The sequence below is a fragment of the Mercenaria mercenaria genome, chromosome 13 (genome assembly GCF_021730395.1).
Source record: "Mercenaria mercenaria strain notata chromosome 13, MADL_Memer_1, whole genome shotgun sequence".
NCBI lineage: Eukaryota > Metazoa > Mollusca > Bivalvia > Venerida > Veneridae > Mercenaria > Mercenaria mercenaria.
Genome location: NC_069373.1, coordinates 36,284,058 through 36,303,783, shown reverse-complemented (window position 1 = coordinate 36,303,783; position 19,726 = coordinate 36,284,058). Strand labels below are relative to the sequence as shown.

Below are 19,726 nucleotides of genomic sequence, written 5' to 3'. Positions count from 1 at the left end.
ACCTAACCAGTGTTCCTGGATTCTGTACCAGTACAAACCTGTTCTCCGCAAGTAACTGCCAACTTCCCCACATGAACCAGAGGTGGAGGACTAATGATTTCAGACACAATGTCGTTTATCAAATAGTCACGGAGAACATACGCCCCGCCCGGGGATCGAACTCACGACCCCGCGATCTAGACCAACGCTCTTACCTACTGAGCTAAGCGGGCGGGCTGGTTTGGGCTTTAAGAAAGGTAATATTTTAATGGTATATTATTATTTCTCTGGTTCCTCCTTTCATTTCTAGCACTGACACTTGTTTGTCAATAAAAATCTAAAAATTGTATAAAATCAAAATATCAGTATTTCTGTCTTACATCTTTCTCACCATAAAGCTCATAACAGTTTATATGATAATGTAGTATCTGTCGACTTGTATGCGATAATGTGTTATCATTCATATTACACCACAGTCACTGATGCTTTGTATGTGATAATGTATTAGCAGTTCATATTATACTACAGTATCTGTTAACTTCTATATGAGAATGTATTTCATCACCGATCACATGATTACAAACTTTTTGCTGATAGCACTGTGGGAAAACTGTGATTTACAGGACAGACTGCTATCTCTATTGAATAGACTGAAATCATTAAAAGTTAATAACAGAGAGGAATTTAAGTCAAGGTACTAAACAGGATTCCTTTTTGTTCTAAAGGTAAGGGTAAACATTTTAATGTAAATATTTTTTTTTTATTCACTTTTAGGTACATAAATATGAGCTTTTGAAATATTTGTTTTTTAAAATTTAAAAATATGTCATAAAAAGTTTTATCCAGTGAATGATAGAATTTAATAATAATAATAATAACAATAATGATAATACTAAAAATATTAATAAATATCTAAATTAGGTGGATTAAAACTTTTTTTTCGTTTGAAGTTCAGGTTGTATAATTTCTCTGAAAAACTGAAAATTCTTAATAACAAAATTCATATAAACCAAATAAATACTTTAAGTATTTAAAAAAAGTTTACAATAGACATTTCAAAATAAGTATCATTTTCCAAGAAGTTTTTCTAAAAGTATTGATAATTTTTGTTTTAACAAATATTAAATTTTGGTAATTTCAAAAATATGTAAAAAAAAATAACTGACATACTTTGCATGCATAGCTGTTTCTAAGTTAATTGTAAATCTTCAAGCCTTATTAATTAATACATGCATTTGTATCATTTTGGAGTCTGTTTCTTAGAAACATGGTAGGTGGAGGTATATCTGACCTGACAAGGGTTAGGACCACCAGCGATCTATATTAACCCTTAGCCTGCTGGCGGCAGATGATTCTGCCTTTGCGACCAGTGCAGACCAAGATCAGCCTGCACATCCGTGCAGTCTGATCATGGTCTGCACTGTTCGCTATTCAGTCAGTAAATTTTCAGTGAAAACCCCTTTGAATAATAAGTGGTACTGTCCAAATTGAAAGATGGACCAGTCCATTATAGAAATATAGCAGGGTAAGGATTAAGCAATTTCAGCTAGACTGTACTGCATTACTATTGATTGCAAATAGCGTAGAAAGTCTACATTTGTATCATTTTGTTCAAAACAATTTCTTCAAAATTAAATGGGTCTATTTTCATATCTATATCTAAATAAAATGTTTACTGAAATATGAATCAATAAGCAAATTCAGTGAACTGTAAGTGATGAAGGTTTCATCCTTGAATACTTTAAGTACTAAAATTAACTGGCTACTTGGTTTATGTTGGAACTAAAGGGTATTATAACGATTCAAGGGCAATAACTCTAAAATTAGTTAAGATATTCTGACTAAAGTTGCAATGTACACAACTGCCCTACAGTGATCTATATTTGTATTAAAGATTTGATGACTCTAGCTAAAATATTTTTTGAATTATAAGCATTTTCAATTTCGGACGGATGTACCCACGGACAGACGAACAGCCTGACGGACAAAACCATTGAAATACAGTCCTGTAGTTGTATCAGCAATGTATGTAAAATAATACGATGCAGTCAGACAAATGGATGAAATGCATGTTCTCCACATCGTCTTATAATTTAAGGTTCTCACAGGATCCATTTTTGGTCATATTTTTGGATTATTTGTTGCCATAGAAACCAAATAAAAGGATTAGCATATTCTCCAAAGTGCAATCTATCCATGAAGCAAGTTTCATGAAATCTTGCACCTTTAACATTATCTCATGAATCAAAGAAGTATAAAATACACAGAATGGCAACTGGCTGTAATCTCACGTGATCTCGTGTTAGAGCGTGAATCGGCGTTATCTTAGTAAAAACAAACGTCGGCGAGCATGGAGTTACAATTTGTACCTTTAAAACTACATTTAAAATACATGTTAGCTTCTAAAACAACATAAGTTTAATGTGAAATAGTCTTAAGACACAAAGTACACGTTTCTTACCATCAAAAGAAGCATGGTCATACGGTCACTTCCGGTAAACGAGACCTCATTCAGTTGTCACGGGATGTTGGCGAGATTTGCTCTATATGCCTTTCAAGTTGCCAAACTATTTATTTTTATAGCTCTTTGCATGAATATACTACCAGTATTTGGTGACAGACAGTCTGACTGGAAAATAGACTTTAAGTAATGGGCAGACTGGTATCAAACCATAAGTCCCCCTTGGTGAAAAACTGGTATGGGACTACAATTTACTTCCACCCTATCCAATATAAAGTCTGTTAGTTGTCATTATTATTTCAATATAATTCATTTTATTAAAATATAACTCATACACATATCATAAACATATAAACTGTGGGGGAGATATTTATTTATTCAGTAACTGACTTTTAGCAGGTACTTTTCACTGCAAACAGATAGTTTTTATTGTGGGCGTATTGAACATCTTCTGTGCTGTAAATGTAGACCACAGGTGTACTATACTGTCACAGCAGACTGCCATTCATTTCCAAGAAGTCTTCCTGTGTGCCACAACACTGGATATAATAATGTGAATATAATTTTGTTAACTAGAGAAAATTTCTTATTTATGAACCTAGGAGCCTTTGTTTATTATGTTTAAAGGTGGTTAATCACATTTAAGCAACAATTTATGACATTTTCCACTTTTTTCACACTCCATAAGAGATTTATTTTAGGAACAAAAAAGACCAATTACATTATAGGTATTAAATACATATTTCCAACATGTTTTACTGATTTTTTACAAAACTGTTTAATTACCATAATTATATAACAAGCTGTAGCTAAGATTAACAAACAGTTTGCTTAGCTCAATAGGGAGAGCGCAGATCTATAGATCGCGGAGTTCAATCTCTGGGCTGGGCGTATGTTCTCTGAGACGAGTTGATAAAAGACATTGTGTCTGATACCATTTGTCCTCCACCTCTTAATCATGTCAGAAAGTTGGCAGTTACTTGTGGAGATCAGGTTAGAAATAAAAGCGTTGAATTGAGCACAAAATATATTCAAGTTCATTAAATCTGTGTTTTCATATAAAACCGGGCCAGAAAAATGAATAACTTATAACTGACATTTGCTTACAACCGAGTTCGCTATAAGTGAGTTTTACTGAATTTGTTCAGTGTGTGTGTGAATGTTCATGTCTAATGTCTTTTTCAACAATTTTTCAGGGTTTAACATCTTTTTCAACAATTTTTCAGTCATATAATGAGTGTTCGATTTAATCACGGTGGGGAAACCAAGAATGCAACGTCATCAAAACCCAGCGCAAATGAGCTGACCACACACAAATTTACGTCGATTCAGGTCAGAAAAGTCTTGTAACTTTTTTATTACCGCAGTTTTCGACTCGAGATAAAGAGCACCGTACCCGGCCTGGAGTATACTATTCTGCGGTAGTGTTCCATGTTGTACGTTTAGCTTGGTTATTGCTCGAAAACGCGAACAGTTGGCAAAGAGAGTATGAGCTGTACCACACTTTTGTCTAAGAAAGTGAGTTTTGATCGTATTTTCGTAAATTGAGGACAGATTTGACGCTCATTTAATATCAGTGACGAGCATAATAGTCAATCATTGTTTTATTCTACTATTTTCAAGGATATCTGACGATATTTTATTCAAAACAAACAACATTATTAAAATGAGAACATCCACACTGACGACTTTGTTGGAGAACATCCACACTCTCAATTACAATTATTGCAGTTATGCTTCCTAAAAGCTATGTCTTAGGCAGTCAAGCTACGTTGTTCAACAACAAATGTCGTTGGGAAATTAATTTTGGTAAATCAACATTTACTTCCAGTCGTTTATTAACCCGGTAAGTCACATACTGTATGCGGAGCTTAAATTTGTTCACAAAATAATTTTAAATACTAAACAGGTAGCCAATAATTAGAAAAATATATCTTCTCATTTCATTTAAATAATTTTGGCACCAATTACATATGCGAGATAACAAAGTATATGTAAATTTCTTTTGCCAAACCACAAACCTATACTTAAACACCCTTACAATTTTCCTGGCTGAACTTCTATTAATGAACAATATGGCTCAAGCTCTATAAAATAGTTTGAAATTATTAAGATCTGCTAATATCAAAAGGTGGCCACAACTAGTAAATTTATTAATACAGTTGTAACAGTATTTAATGTTTGAAATTATTTTTTGTCCAATAGCATTGCAGTACATTTCAAATTATGGGAAATTTATTTTAATAAATCAGCATTTGACTGAAGTGCGATATTAGGGGCTAAGCTTCAGCCAGAAAACCTGCTCTGCGGGACCACTTAAGACAATCACAGCGGAGAGAGAAAACCAAGGATGTGAGGAGTGTGGAAAGGTGTATAAATACTGACGAAAGTTGAAGGCGTCACATGAAAATCTTTCCCGTATGTTGCCTAAGGTAGTTCTACAAGTTCTGATCCATTTGTTTTTCTTCACTGATTTAAAATTCGATTAAACTCCGATTTTTTCCAAATTATAGAATAAACTTGCAACTTTTGGCAAATGTAAATTAATAGTGTCATGTGATTTTTTCTGCTTAACAAAATGTTTTGACCTTAAGTAACTTTTTGTAATATGTGCCTATATAATCATCTTTTCAAAAGTAAATTGTCCCCAATGAAGCTTTTAATGAATCTTCTCAGTCGAAAATATAAGCTACGGTCTTACGTGTACCTTTATTTTAGTTTATACAGAATTCATTTTAGGTCGATTGTGAAGGAAGTTCTACAACTTATATTATTCACTCTCGACCCCTCATTCCTGATGGGATCAATCTCCACGAGGGTATGAGAGAAGAGGCCAGTTTCCCTTTTAATGCTGAGCGCCAAGTAAGGAAGCTACTGATACCATTTTTCACGTCTTTGGTATGACGCGGCCGGGGATCGAACCCACGACCTCGCGCGCTCAAAGCGGACGCTCTACCACTAGGCTATAGACGTTGCCTTTATTTTAAGAGATCAGCGCATTTCAAGCTGATTTAAAGACACTATTTAGAACTATTTAATGTTCGAACAATTTTAATATCACGTTTTATCTTTAGAAATATAATATTGTTGTCATGGGATTGCCATTCAATAAAAGAATTTCGGTTCCGTATGCAGAACCCAGGCTTTAGTCTACGCAATGATAATACATTGTATGCCTTTCTGCCGGTTTATCAATTGTGCATAATCACCTTAAGTGATAATGCCCTTTTTATGTATAAGGTTGGATTGTATTTGATATTTGAAAGAGACTTCCATTTGCTGAAATAAGATTTAAAATATCTTAGTTATAATATTTAGTTAAAGTACTAACTAACTATCCGTGTTTTATGCACTTTGGGGTGGATATAGTTATAAACAAAATAACAATACAATAACTATTCCAATCCTCTATTTGCTTTGAAACTTTGTTTGCAGGACTTTTATGCAAATTTGTCTTGTTATCTTAAAATATTTTTTTCCTAAGATGCAACCAATCTGAACACCGTGTCCTTATGCCACACTAAACACAGAGATTAATATTAGCCTAACATGCGCTCAGCCATTGCCATATGATTAGGCAGATCTATTTTAACTGGTCTAGACTCGAGGTAAATGGTTAGAACTGCTGATTGTATGTATAGACGACACTGGTTGTTGAACAACGTAGCTTGACTGCCTAAGACATAGCTTTTAGGAAGCATAACTGCAATAATGGTAATTAAGTGTGTGGATGTTCTCCAACAAAGTCGTCAGTGTGGATGTTCTCATTTTAATAATGTTGTTTGTTTTGAATAAAATATCGTCAGATATCCTTGTAAATAGCAAAATAAAACAGTGGTTGACTATTATGCTCGTCACTGATATTAAATGAGCGTCAAATCTGTCCTCAATTTACGAAAATACGATCAAAACTCACTTTCTTAGACAAAAGTGTGGTACAGCTCATACTCTCTTTGCCAACTGTTCGCATTTTCGAGCAAAAACCAAGCTATACGTACAACATGGAACACTACCACAGAATAGTATACTCCAGGCCGGGTACGGTGCTCTTTATCTCGAGTCGAAAGCTGCAGTAATAAAAAAGTTACAAGACTTTTCTGACCTGAATCGACGTAAATTTGTGTGTGGTCAGCTCATTTGCGCTGCTATTTGATGACGTTGCATTCTTGGTTTCCCCACCGTGTTTAATGTCTTTTTCAACAATTTTTCAGGGTTTAACGTCTTTTTCAACAAGTTTTCAGTCATATAATAAGTGTTCGGGTTTAAGGTCTTTTTCAACAATTTTTCAGTCATATAATGAGTGTTGGGGTATAATGTCTTTTTCAACAATTTTTCAGGGTTTAACACCTTTTTCAACAATTTTTCAGTCATATAATGAGTGTTTTTGTTTAACATCTTTTTCAACAATTTTTCAGGGTTTAACATCTTTTTCAACAATTTTTCAATCATATAAACGACAGTGTCTACTTGTAGCAGTGAGCACAATGCCAAACTTTATAGTGTTGCCTCAATGGAATATCACGCCATAGACAAAAGTTATGATATCCCACCAAGTCACATTATACTGACACTTTGCTGACCTTGTTCAACCAACATATATAATATGCTCATTTAATTAAATAAGTGCTTTAAATTCAACAAACAAGAGCTGTTCGTAAGACAGCGTGCTCCACTATTCGGGGATTTGACAGTAAAATGAATATAAAATTATGTCTGAATAAGAGACCTCTACTTTAAAAAGAAGATACACCAAGGGGCATAATTCCATCAAATACACAAGTTTGAGTTATTAGGATGCAGATGATGATGATAAAAATATATTTTGAGTTTCAAGTCATTATCTTATATAGTACCAAAGTTATGTCCAGAAAACGAAGTTTGTAAAAAATTTAAGTATGAAAGGGGCATAATTCGGTCAAAAATACAAATCAGAGTTATGGGGATTGTTACCACACATGCAGTTGATGATGATAAAGAAACATTTCAAGTTTCAAGTCTTTATCTGATATTGCATTAAAGTAGTATCCAGAAAGCGAAGATTGCAAGAAAGTTTAAGTACAAATGGGGCATAATTCTGTCAAAAACACAATAAGAGTTATGGGGTATGTAGCCATACATTTGTACATGCAGATGATTATGAACAAATACTTTTAATTTCAAGTCATTATCTTTTAAAGTACCAAAGATGTGTCTTATAAACAAAGCTTTCGAAAAAATTTAACATGAAAATAATTCAAAGTATAACTCCTTGGTGACCTTGATGTTGGGTATAATGGGCTTAGCCCCTACACATACTTTGTTTGTATGCTGGATAATGTTTAAGTGAACATAAGTGTATGATATAAGCAAAAGTTACAAAGATATGACAGAAAAACAAAGGTTGCCGAAAAACTTTAACCTTAAAAATAACCTAAGTATAAGACCTTGGTGACCTTGACCTTGGGTATAATGGGCCCAGTCCCTATACATACTTTGTTTGTATGCTGGACAATGTTTATGTAAAGTTACAGTAAGATATAAGTAATAGTAAGAAATGACAGAAAAACAAAGGTTGCCGAAAAACTTTAACCTTAAAAATAACCAAAGTATAACACGTTGGTGACCTTGACCTTGGGTATAATGGGCTCAGCCCAAACACATACATTGTTTGTATACTGGACAATGTTTATGTGAAGTTATAGTGGACGCAACTTGACCCCGATGGTTGACCTTTGCATTATAATACATAATGAGGCACAACCTATTGTTGAAAAGGAGTGTACGTAAAACACGAGCTGCACGAAAAAGGAAATATAAATTTATGTAAATATAAATTAGTTTATTTGAAAATTTTAAATGATCAAATGTAAGTATATATACTTTGATACTGCAATGTATACAAACTTATTCAATATAAATATACATGGCTACCCTAAGCGCCCTTGGTTACTATAATGAACTAGAACTGTCACAGGAGTGACTCATACCCCCACCATACGGTCTTGTCACAGAAGAATGGAAACCATAAGGAATCTTAAAAATACTTTGGAGTACTTCATCCTGGGCTTCCACATATAAGTAATACTAGTATAATACTAGTATAGTAATACAAGTAAATATATTAAATCTCTAATATTAGAGATACACTAAAAGTGAATACAAAAAAGTGTCTTACCAACCCATGTTACCACAGAAAAATGTTTTTACTTTCTACATAGGACTTATAATAAAAAAAGTTAGAAAAATACCTAAAATACTGAAAATCGAAAAATAGGATTTCTAAAAATAGACTAATTCCTGGAATTTAAGGGGAAGAAACTCAGTACAAAAGTTAAAAAAAGGTTACTTCCCTTTGGCTCTAAGCCAATCAGAATGAGACATAGTGAAAATACATCAAAATTAACCTTAAATTCTAGGTAAAAGGGGAAACAATTCAAGAAAAATTAGTGTCAGAGTTATGCACCTTGTGTCACATGATGTGGGTGATGAGGTGGAACATCTATTTTAAGTCTGGATCGAATCCATTCAGTAGTAACTGAGATATAGTGAAAATACAACAAAATTTACCTTAAATTCTAAGTAAAAAGGGGCATAATTCATGAAAAATTGGTGTCAGAGTTATGCACCTTGTGTCACATGATGTGGGTGATGAAGTGGAACATCTATTTTAAGTTTGAATCAAATCCATTTTGTAATAATTGAGATATAGTGAAAATACATCAAAATCAACCTTAAATTTAAAGTAAAAGGGGACATAATTCATAAAAAATTTATGTCAGAGTTTAGCACCTTATGTCACATCATCTGGGTGATGAGGTGGAACAACTATTTTAAGTTTGAATCAAATCCATTTAGTAATAACTGAGATATAGTGAAAATACAACAAAATTAACCTTAAATTCTAAGTAAAAGGGGACATAATTCATGAAAACTTGGTGTCAGAGTTATGCACCTTGTGTCACATGATGTGGGTGATAAGGTGGAACATGTATTTTAAGTTTGAATCAAATCCATTTGGTAATAACTGAGATAATAGATTTCGGGACGCAACGGGACGGGACGCGACAAAACTGCCTCCTATATACCCCCCTCAAACATGTTTGGTGGGGGTATAAATAATCAATATGAATAATCAGGCTACGGTCAACCATCGCGGTCAAGTTGCGACTACTATACAGTATGATATAAGCAATAGTAACAAAGATATGACAGAAAAACAAAGGTTAACGAAAAACTTTAACCAAGAAGGGTCATGCCGACGCCGACACCGGGGCAAGTAGTATAGCTTCCCTATTCTCCGAAAAGTGGCACTAAAAATTAGTCACATATCTATTTTAAGCAACATTTGAATCCAAGGTGACTTAATTTCAACAAAAATACTGACTTTTAATGGTAAATCTTAAAAATACTAGTATTTATCCAATGTTCTACATGCACTAAGCTTCAAAATAAAGTTTTTAAAGCTTCAAAATAACATTCTTTAAAGTCATTTTGTGCAAAATTCAAGTATTTAATATTTACATATTTAGTGGAGAATTAACGTACAGAACCAACACAAAGTTTGACCATACCAACTGACCATATCAACTGGCACTGCCTATCCCATTTTCTGCTTTATTCTCTCATGCATTTATCTAACATTCATTATATGTATCACCTTTCACAAAACTGCCAATACTACTATAATAAGCTCAAGTACAATTTTGACAGTATCAACTGGCATTGCCCATTCCATCTTTCACTTTGCTCTTTCATACCATTATTTACACCTTTCACAAAAACTGCCAATACTACTAATAAACTTTGATAATGTGGCAGTTGGCCTCAATACAGTCGACACTGTTTATTTTCCAATACAGGTAAATCCAGTATTTGCTTCACAATAGATCTATGAAGGATTTATCTTTGAACACCCCTGGACTTATTGGACTCACCTGTCACATTATCAAAGTTTATTAGTAACAAAATGAGCTCATTTCTGGTTTATTCTAGGTTGTTATTAAACATCCAAGTTTATTCATTCGGCTGCAATAATATTAATTAATTATGCATTGGAAAAACAGACTGCAGACAAACACAAAATGAGTGATAAACATTTTATGGATGTATTGTGATTTGTATTATCACTAGCTATTATCACAAAGTTAATGAAGTGTTTTACATTTCAATCCATGTGCCATTTCAACTTGTAATTTATCATCATGTTTACATAAATAATAGAAATACTGCATTATGTTGAGTTTTGACATTTCCGATTAATGTACAAAATCAATCCCAACACACCCACTCAATTTTAGCACACCATCATGAGATGGTGGGCTATTCAAATCACTCTGCATCCGTGGTCCTTCGTCCGTCCGTCCGTTAACAATTTCTCGTTATTGCATCTCCTCAGAAACTACCCCCTGAAATCAGACTGGTTCAACAATTTTTGATGAATTATGGCCCTTTGTTTATTTTTATAATATACACAGACTTATATATGGAAAAACTTTGAAAAACTGCTTGTCCAAAACCACAGGGCCTAGGGCTTTGATATTTGGTATGTAGCATTATCTAGTGGTCCTCTACTAAGATTTTTCAAAATATCTCCCCATATGGTCAAATATGGCCCCAGCCCCAGGATCACAAGGTTTATATAGACTTATATAGGGAAAAACTTTTAAAAATCTTCTTGTCCATAACCTACAACATTCAAATTTGGACCACATGTATAGTTTTGAGTGGCTAGATGAACCTTGACACGAGTTGACCTTGATCTTGACCTAGTGACCTATTTTCACATTTCTGTAGCTACAGCCTTCAAATTTGAACCACACGCATAGGTTTGTGTACCGAAATAAACTTTGACCTTGACACTGACCTAGTGACCTACTTGCACATTTTTTGAAGGTACAGGCTTCAAATTTGGAATACATGCATAGTTTTGTGTTCCGAAATGAAATCTGACCTTGATTTTGACCTAGTTACTTACCTTTACATTTCTCAAGCTATAGCCTTTAAATTTGGACCACATGCATAGTTTTGTGTACCGAAATGAACTTTGACCTTGAGATTGACCTAGTGACCTACTTTCACATTTTTGAAGGTACAGGCTTCAAATTTGGACCACATGCATAGTTTTGTGTTCTGAAATGAAATTTGACCTTGATTTTGACCTTGTGACCTTCTTTCACATTTCTCAAGCTACAGCCTTCAAATCTGGACTATATGCACAGTTTTACAGGGTTCATACAGACAAGGCCAAGTCAAATTCAAGGACTTTTGCAGCACTAGTCTTGTAGTTTTCAAGGACTTATTTATAAATAATACTAACACAGATTTATAAATTCTAGCCGTCAATCACTGATGCCATTTTAGTCAGGGTAGACAACGCTAACAGAAAGTACAAAACATTCGTACCCAAACTTCGCTTTCGTCCCCAACACATTCGACCTTTTTTATTACGGCATTTTCGTAGTTCTGCCCATTGCTCGAAACTTGCCGATTTCATTCTAAAAGATTTACTTTTGATTTTCAGGGAGATTTTAATTGTCTAGCATACGAGAAAATAAGAAATTCAAGTACTTTTCAAGGTCTTTGGGCAATTTTCAAGCACTTTTCAAGACAAATTTTGTTTTCAAGGACTTTTCAAGACTGCCCTTCATTTTCAAGTACTTTTCAAGCCTGTGCGAACCCTGTTTTATGTACCAAAATGAACTTTGACCTTGATCTTGACCTAGTGACCTACTTTCACATTTCTGTAGCTACAGCCTTCAAATCTGAACCATATGCACAGGTTTGTGTACCAAAATAAACTTTGACCTTGACACTGACCTAGTGACCTACTTGCACATTTTTGAAGGTACAGTCTTCAAATTTGGACCACATACATAGTTTTGTGTTCCAAAATGAAAGTTGACCTTGATTTTGACCTTGTGACCTATTTTCACATTTCCCAAGCTACAGCCTTCAAATCCGGACCACCTGCATAGTTTTGTGTATCGAACTGAACTTTGACCTTAAGATTGACCTAGTGATCTACTTTTACATTTCTCAAGCTACAGCCTTTAAATCTGGACCACATGCATAGTTTTGTGTTCCGATTTGAAATCTGACCGTGATTTTTACCTAGTACCTACTTTCACATTTCTCAAGCTACAGCCTTCAAATTTGAAGCACATGCATAGTTTTGTGTACCAAAATGAACTTCAACCTTGAAATTGATCTAGTGACCTACTTTCACAGCTTTCAAATTTGGACCACATGCATGGACCACATGCACAGTTTTGTATACCGAAATGAACTTTGACCTTGATTTTGACCTTGAGCTAGTCTTGAAATCTGGAACATTCAAAAATGGCACAATGATGGGCGCCAAGATCACTCTGTGATCTCTATTATATTATGCGTTTTATTCGACCTGGCGGGGTGGAGTTAATCTCTGACTTATGCAAAAAATGGTAATCTAAGAAAAAAAAAAAAACAAGCAAAATAGGCAGAGCAATGCAATTGTTTAATTCCGTAATCTTTCAGTAACCAACGACTAACATTCATTGCTATATTGGTTAAAATGTAAGGTAGATGGCCACTGAATAAGAAATCAGTTTTCCGAATATACTACATAATCATCCTGCACAATAATGCAGTGGGCTGTCGCTAAACCCCGCCCCGTCAGGTCGATTAATACGCAAAATAACAACAGACACAATTTGCTCCTAAATTCAAATGTAAAGCCAATCCTTCGCATTGTTTCTAAATCATGCTCTGGACAAGCACCATTTTGATTGGGTGGAATGTGTGCCGCCCTTTGCAAGTTCTATGTCAATGAAATCAAATATGGTATTGTGCATTTTATTTGACCTGGCGGGGCGGGGTTTCGTGACAGTCCACAAAGTTGGTTCAGCTGAAAGCAAAAGCTATTATATCCATTATCAATTGTCTCCTAAACTTGAAAGGGGGCTTTCTCATGAGTTATATTATTTTCTTTAAGTCAAGTGCTTGAGAGGTCAACTGCAGTGCACAAAAATATACCTGCCAAAAAATAAGACTGTAATTTCTGGAATTAAGGACATTTTAAAAGAGCTATACTTTTCATTTTATGTGAAGTGCTGTAGATCAGGTCAAGTGCAGTGCACCAGAATATGCTTGCCAAATTACTGGAATTGCAGCTATAACTTTCACTTCAAATGAAGTGCGTGACAAGTCAATAATTCATAGAACGATAGATGAAATTTTGTTGCAAGAAAAAAATCATATTTAAACAAAAAATAGAGTATCTGAGTGCAAATCTCTCTGCTGCAGCTAAAAGTAATGGTAATACTTGTTTGTTATCCGAACACTTATTATTTCATTACTTTTGTGTGATTTTACTTTTACAGACACATTCCAAATCCCTATGTGTCTTACTTGAAAGACTGCTGATAATTTTGTGATAGTTATCTGTACTTACTAAACTCTTCACTATGTGGAGGTTTGATGGGAGCACTAATAAGCCAAGAAATGTTGATTATATAAAAAACTATAACACTTCTTTCACTAAATGCACTTATTTCAAGCTCAAAGCCAAAAGCTTTTTTGCTACTGAAACTATTTTTTTTTTCAAAGTGACTGAAAATTTTCTTCACTGTTTATGAAACAATAAGACATGTAAGCCCTGTATTGTTCTACTGATATTGTTTTTCCTCCAGATAAACCAGTTTCCAATTTGAAATAAAGTTCATAGAGACAATTATTCTGAAATAGTGCTTTATAGTGTAAGAATGAAATTCTTCTATGATCTGAAAATCTTTTTCACACCACTCACCCTGCAAGACTAGTAGCCAGTAAAATCTATTCGCCCTTAGTGAACAGTCACTTGCCCTAATAAAATTACAACTATCTTAATGACATTTTTAATACTATCACTTTTATGAAAGAAGTATACTGTACAACAAACAAATTTCAAATATAACACACAGTAGACAAATAATATTCTCTTGTACACTACATTTCCTTTTTAATTAATCATATTCATCCTGCTTAAATTTTCTTTTCACAGCAGACATTTTTCTTTTCCTATCACTGTATTTTTGTCATCTCTACCACCCGGTCGCTCTCCAAATTAACTACGGATGAAATAAACGGTGAAGATAATAACATTAACTCAGATAAATAAGTTTATATTGACTGGTTTATGGTATATGGTTTTCTTGTAATAACAGCATCAATAATAATAATAATCACAGTCTAGCGCGCAATGATTATCGGCAAGCGGTTGAATTTTAAAGCGTCTACTAACGCAAAGTTTGTTATCGCTATGTAATTCAAAACATTCTTTGATGAATTTTGGTAAAGTTACAATGTAAAAAGCACTCGCTCAACCAGTAAAGTGTACAGCAAGGTCCACTCATCCTATCCAGACTTTAACTCGCCAATGCAAGCGGGTGATTGGAAGTTTAAACCCCTGCCTTGTCCATTTTCTTACATAACATTTTCTACTTTAACAGTACAACATAATGTCATTTTAAGAATACAGTACAATTAAAAAGCCTGTCATAAAATTTCAACCAGCAATTATAAAAATCTGACTGCAGTAACCTTGACCTTTGAAGTACCTTTCCCTTAACTGACAGATGTCCGTCCATTACCAAGACCGACCCTTATGCAAAGTGTGATGACAACTGGGGCAGTAGCTTGCCATAAAACTTTTATTTGAAAGCAACAGCAATGCCAACATTGAGGCAAGAACAATAGACCTTATTTTTTCAAACAGTCAAGCAAAAAACTTAGTACTGAATATGTTTAGTAGTTGGACAATCTTCCATGTCTTCCCAGAAATTATTTGACATGAATAACTACTTACTGAAAGTGTCTGCAAACTGGTACTGTCTGGATACTGGTTACAAGTGAATGACTTGCCTGTTAACAGTCAATATTGAGGCCCCATTAAATAATTCCGACTATTCAGCAACAAGCCATTCAATTAATGTATATTAGTGTATATCGCTCTGAATACTGCTTTCTGATTGGTTGAAAATTGTACAAGTGGAGGAATAAAATAAGTTAATGACTACTTCAAAAATGACTGATGACCTTTGTAATAGGCAATACTAACAACTTATGCAGTTAAATCCAGATTTATCTGGGAAAAGAGTCAATTGTCCTTCGTCTCACTGACCTGGCCTCTAGTCTGTAAGGTATTTGAAGAAAATTTAGTGCATACTGTGCACATGCAAACTATAAATACAGAATGCTGAAACTCAACTGTCAGTAAATACCTTTAAATTTAAAAGATGTGAATACAGGCGTTTCCCCCTGCTAGAGTGGTTTGAAGACCTGGCTTAGTAACTTTTCCTGTAGCAAGTAAAGTTCTAAATGGGATGATCCCCATAACCCCCTGTAGTTTGCATCTTCAACCTTCTATTTCATTAATTAATGCAGCCCCTACTTGGGTAATTAACTAGAAGATGTTTTTATAGAGAAGCGCATGTCTCCCCCAATGTATAGTAGTAGTAGGCAAGAAGTCAATAGGGGACAGGAGCCAAAGTCAAGGAGACACTGATGGCTGACAGCAATCATCTACTCAGCATGTCCAATCATCCCACGAAGTTTCAACATTCTGGGTCTAGTGGTTCTCAAGTTATGGATTAGAAACAGCTTTCTATGTTCTGGCCCCTGTGACCTTGACCTCAGATTAAGTGACCCAAAAATAAACAGGCGTCATCTAATCTACATGTCCAATCATCCTATGAAGTTTCATTATTCTGGGTCAGGTGGTTCTCAAGTTATTGATCAGAAACGGTTTTCGATGTTCAGCCCCCTATGACCTTGACCTCTGATCAATTAACCCCCCCCCCCCAACCTTAACCTCTGATCAGTTAACACCCCCCCCCCTCCCCAAAAAAAAAAAAAAAATACAGGGGTCATCTTATTTGTAAGCCCTATCATCCTATAAGGTTTGAAGGTTCTAGGTGAAATGGTTCTCCAGTTATTGATCAAAAATAAAGTGTGACAGACAGATGGTCACTGTGACCTTGACCTCAAATGAGTGACCCAAAAAACATTAGGGATCATTTACTCTGTAAGTCCTATCACTCTATGAAGTTTGAAGGTTCTGGGTCAAATAGTTCTCAAGTTATTGATCAGAAATGGATTTCCATGTTCTGGCCCTTGTGACCTTGACCTTTAATAGACTGACCCTAAAATCAATAGGGGTCAACTACTTTGCATTGAAATTTCAACATTCTGGGCCAAGTGGTTCTCAAGTTATTGATCGAAAATGGTTTTCCATGTTCAGACTCCTGTGTCCTTGACCTATATTATAGTGACTCTAAAATCAATTGGGGTCATCTACTCTGCATGTCGTATCATCCTATGAAGTTTCAACATTCTGGGTCAAATGATTCTCAAGTTACTGATCGGAAATGGTTTTCCATGTTCAAGCCCTTGTGACCATGACCTTTGATGGAGTGATCCTAAAACCAATAGGGGTTGTCTACTCCATAAGCCCTGCCACCCTATGAAATTTGAAGGTTCCAGGTCAAATGGTTCTCAAGTTACTGATAGGAAATGGTGTGATGGATGGACGGACTGGCCGACAAGGCAAAAACATTACGTCTCCCCAGTGGGGTGGAGACATATTAAAGCCCCTGGGAATATCAGACAAAAAGCATGAAACATATTTCATAGCATTCTATTTAAACTTTTCTCTATGTGTAATGAAAACTCCTACAACATTAATTTTACTTGAACAAGATGTGTTCATAATAATCATGAGCTTGCTAAAATAGGGATAATTATTTCCATAATTCCATAGCAGTTTTATTTCCTGTTTTTCTGATTTTATTTTGTCACCTGATAGATAAGATTCTTTATTTTATTGATCATATATACTTCTCACAATTTTGAAAAATGTCTTCTTAAGAATCTTATGGCATCCCCTTATTTTTTTATTCTTTAACCCTTAGCCTGCTGCAGGCGAATTTAACAACCTTTGCAAACAGCTTGGAACCAGATCAGACGCCGATTAAATCGGCGTCTGATCTGGTTCCAAGCTGTTTGCTACTCTGACAATATTTCTTCAAATTTTGGAGCAAATTGAATGAACTTTACAATTTTAGCAGACGACATTTCCAGCAGACGACAATTTATCTAGCATGCTAAAGGTTAAGCAAAGCTAATAAATTTATGCAAAAAATTTTCAGGAATGTAACAAAGGGTGCAATTATCTAAATGGAAAAGCAAAATTTTGCATCAGATACCTGTGAAAAGAAAAATATCCATTTTGTTATGATATTCCAATAAACTGTGGCATGCTAATAGGTAGTAAAATAGTAACATATGGCTTGGAACTACTTTTATGTTGTTTCATTCATTTCATGGCTCTTTTCTAAGCTAATAATATCTAGAATGCATGAAATTCTTAGGAATATATATATATATATATGATTCACCCATCATAGTAAATGAAAGTTATTTTCCATACATTTCAGCTCGGGCGGTACCATTTCATTTGGATCAATAGGATTATTAAGAAAATGAAAAATGGTGAATAATTCTGTTGCTTCGAATTGGATAAATCATCAAAATTCATCTGCACAAATCCAAACAACGCATGCAAATTATCCCGGAAATGCTTTAAACAACAGCACAAGTGTTTTAATAGATGCTGGAAATGAATACAATTCTTCATTTTTTACATTCTACGGGCTTGATTACGGAACGAGTTCAAATCTATTAAATGGGATTATTGTTTTCTCTGCATTAACGGTACTCGTAAATTGCACTGTTCTTCTTGCATCAAAATTCGCAACAGGCGGGAGAAGTTCTACATTAGTTTTCATACGAAGTTTATGTGTGGCAGATATGTTGGTAGGAAATTTCGGAATTTTTAAATGCTTGCTACTACTGAATCTCGACAAGCGTCTAATTAACTGCTTCTTGCCAGAGAGTATATTTATATCGGCCTCGACGACAATATGTTTGACGTTATTCTGGTTAAACGTTGACTCTTACCTGCGATTAACCAAACCGCTTGTTTATCGTATGGACAAACATAGCGTAATCATGCCATGATGGTTCTGTGGAATGGCGCATTTATTGTTGGTTTTTTACCGCAAATGGGTTGGAACAAGGAGGAATTTGTCTGCAACCATTTTAACTACTATAGCATACATTACATTCTCTTTATCTCCTTCCTTTGGCTATTTTGCATTACTGGAAGTTGTTTAATGCAAGGCATTTTATACCAAACCCACAAAAAAATTGAATGCAATAACGAATTCATATCACCACGATGTCTGGAATACCAAAAATATTCGCAACTGATAGCAACAATTAGAAATGATATCATAATACTTTCAGTTTGCTATTTACCTTTAATAAGCTACATTATCTTTTATTTCATAAATGAAAGACATAAAATCTCAAACATGGCTCACATTAATCTAATATTTTTTCTCCCAATGTTTCAATTGAGATCATTTTGCGGTGCATTTATACACAGCTACAGAACAATCAGAATTCAACGTGTAATGAGAGAAGTATCGAGGACTATGAACATGCCACTGTTTAAAAAAATGTTTAACGATATCAGTTCTGATGGGACACAGTCTGGTCAAGAATCCGCGCAACGATCGAGAGTCAACAGCATTGCCACAAATGACTCAAAAGACAGTGCTTGCCGAGAAAAACCATTAAATAACGGCAAAACTCATGGGGCACAAGTTTGCGGAAAGATAACTAGAAATGGCAAATCAAGTTCACTGGAGTGCAGAGGACATCGACAGCTATGTGCTACTTCTTCAATAATAACAACAGTTTCTGAAGACGATGAATTAAGTGAAAACAGCGATGTAACTAAACTCTGACAAATGTTTTATTGTGACATTTAACTAATCATAAAATGCCTTACTTGTAAATAAGAATTTCACTGAGAGAAGTCGGGGTTTATTTTTAGTTGATTTTATAGTTGTTAATGGGTCAAATTCCCTGCTGAAAAAAAAATTCTTCCAAAAATTTGGGACAATAGTTTGCGGTAACTGTTGTACTCTATAAAAAATTTGGTAAGAAATAATTGTTCTTTCTATATATATAGTAAAGCAAAACCAATAAAGATCATCTAACATGTAAATTGTTTTAAGAAAATGCGAGTCTGTCAAAAAGTTTGTTGTTGTTATTTATACTAGGAAATGGAAACTGGAAAAAAATTCCCAGTTTTGCCCAAAAACCTGTAAAAAAATCCTAATGCCAAGGGTATAGGTCATATTCCCAAATTACACTGAGATAGCCAGAATTTTGAGACAAATTAGTTTGAGATACCCAGTTTCAACTGTCAACTGTGAGAGA

The 19,726-nt window shown here is 34.5% G+C and overlaps 1 protein-coding gene and 1 pseudogene across 4 annotated transcripts in view; one reads left to right on the top strand and one right to left on the bottom strand.

Moving 5' to 3' along the window:
- LOC123530424 (uncharacterized) overlaps positions 1-19,726 on the bottom strand; it is a 132,475-nt gene that overhangs the window by 55,153 nt on the left and 57,596 nt on the right. The window lies entirely within an intron of this gene.
- Positions 469-19,523, top strand: LOC123528825 (adenosine receptor A1-like; annotated as a pseudogene).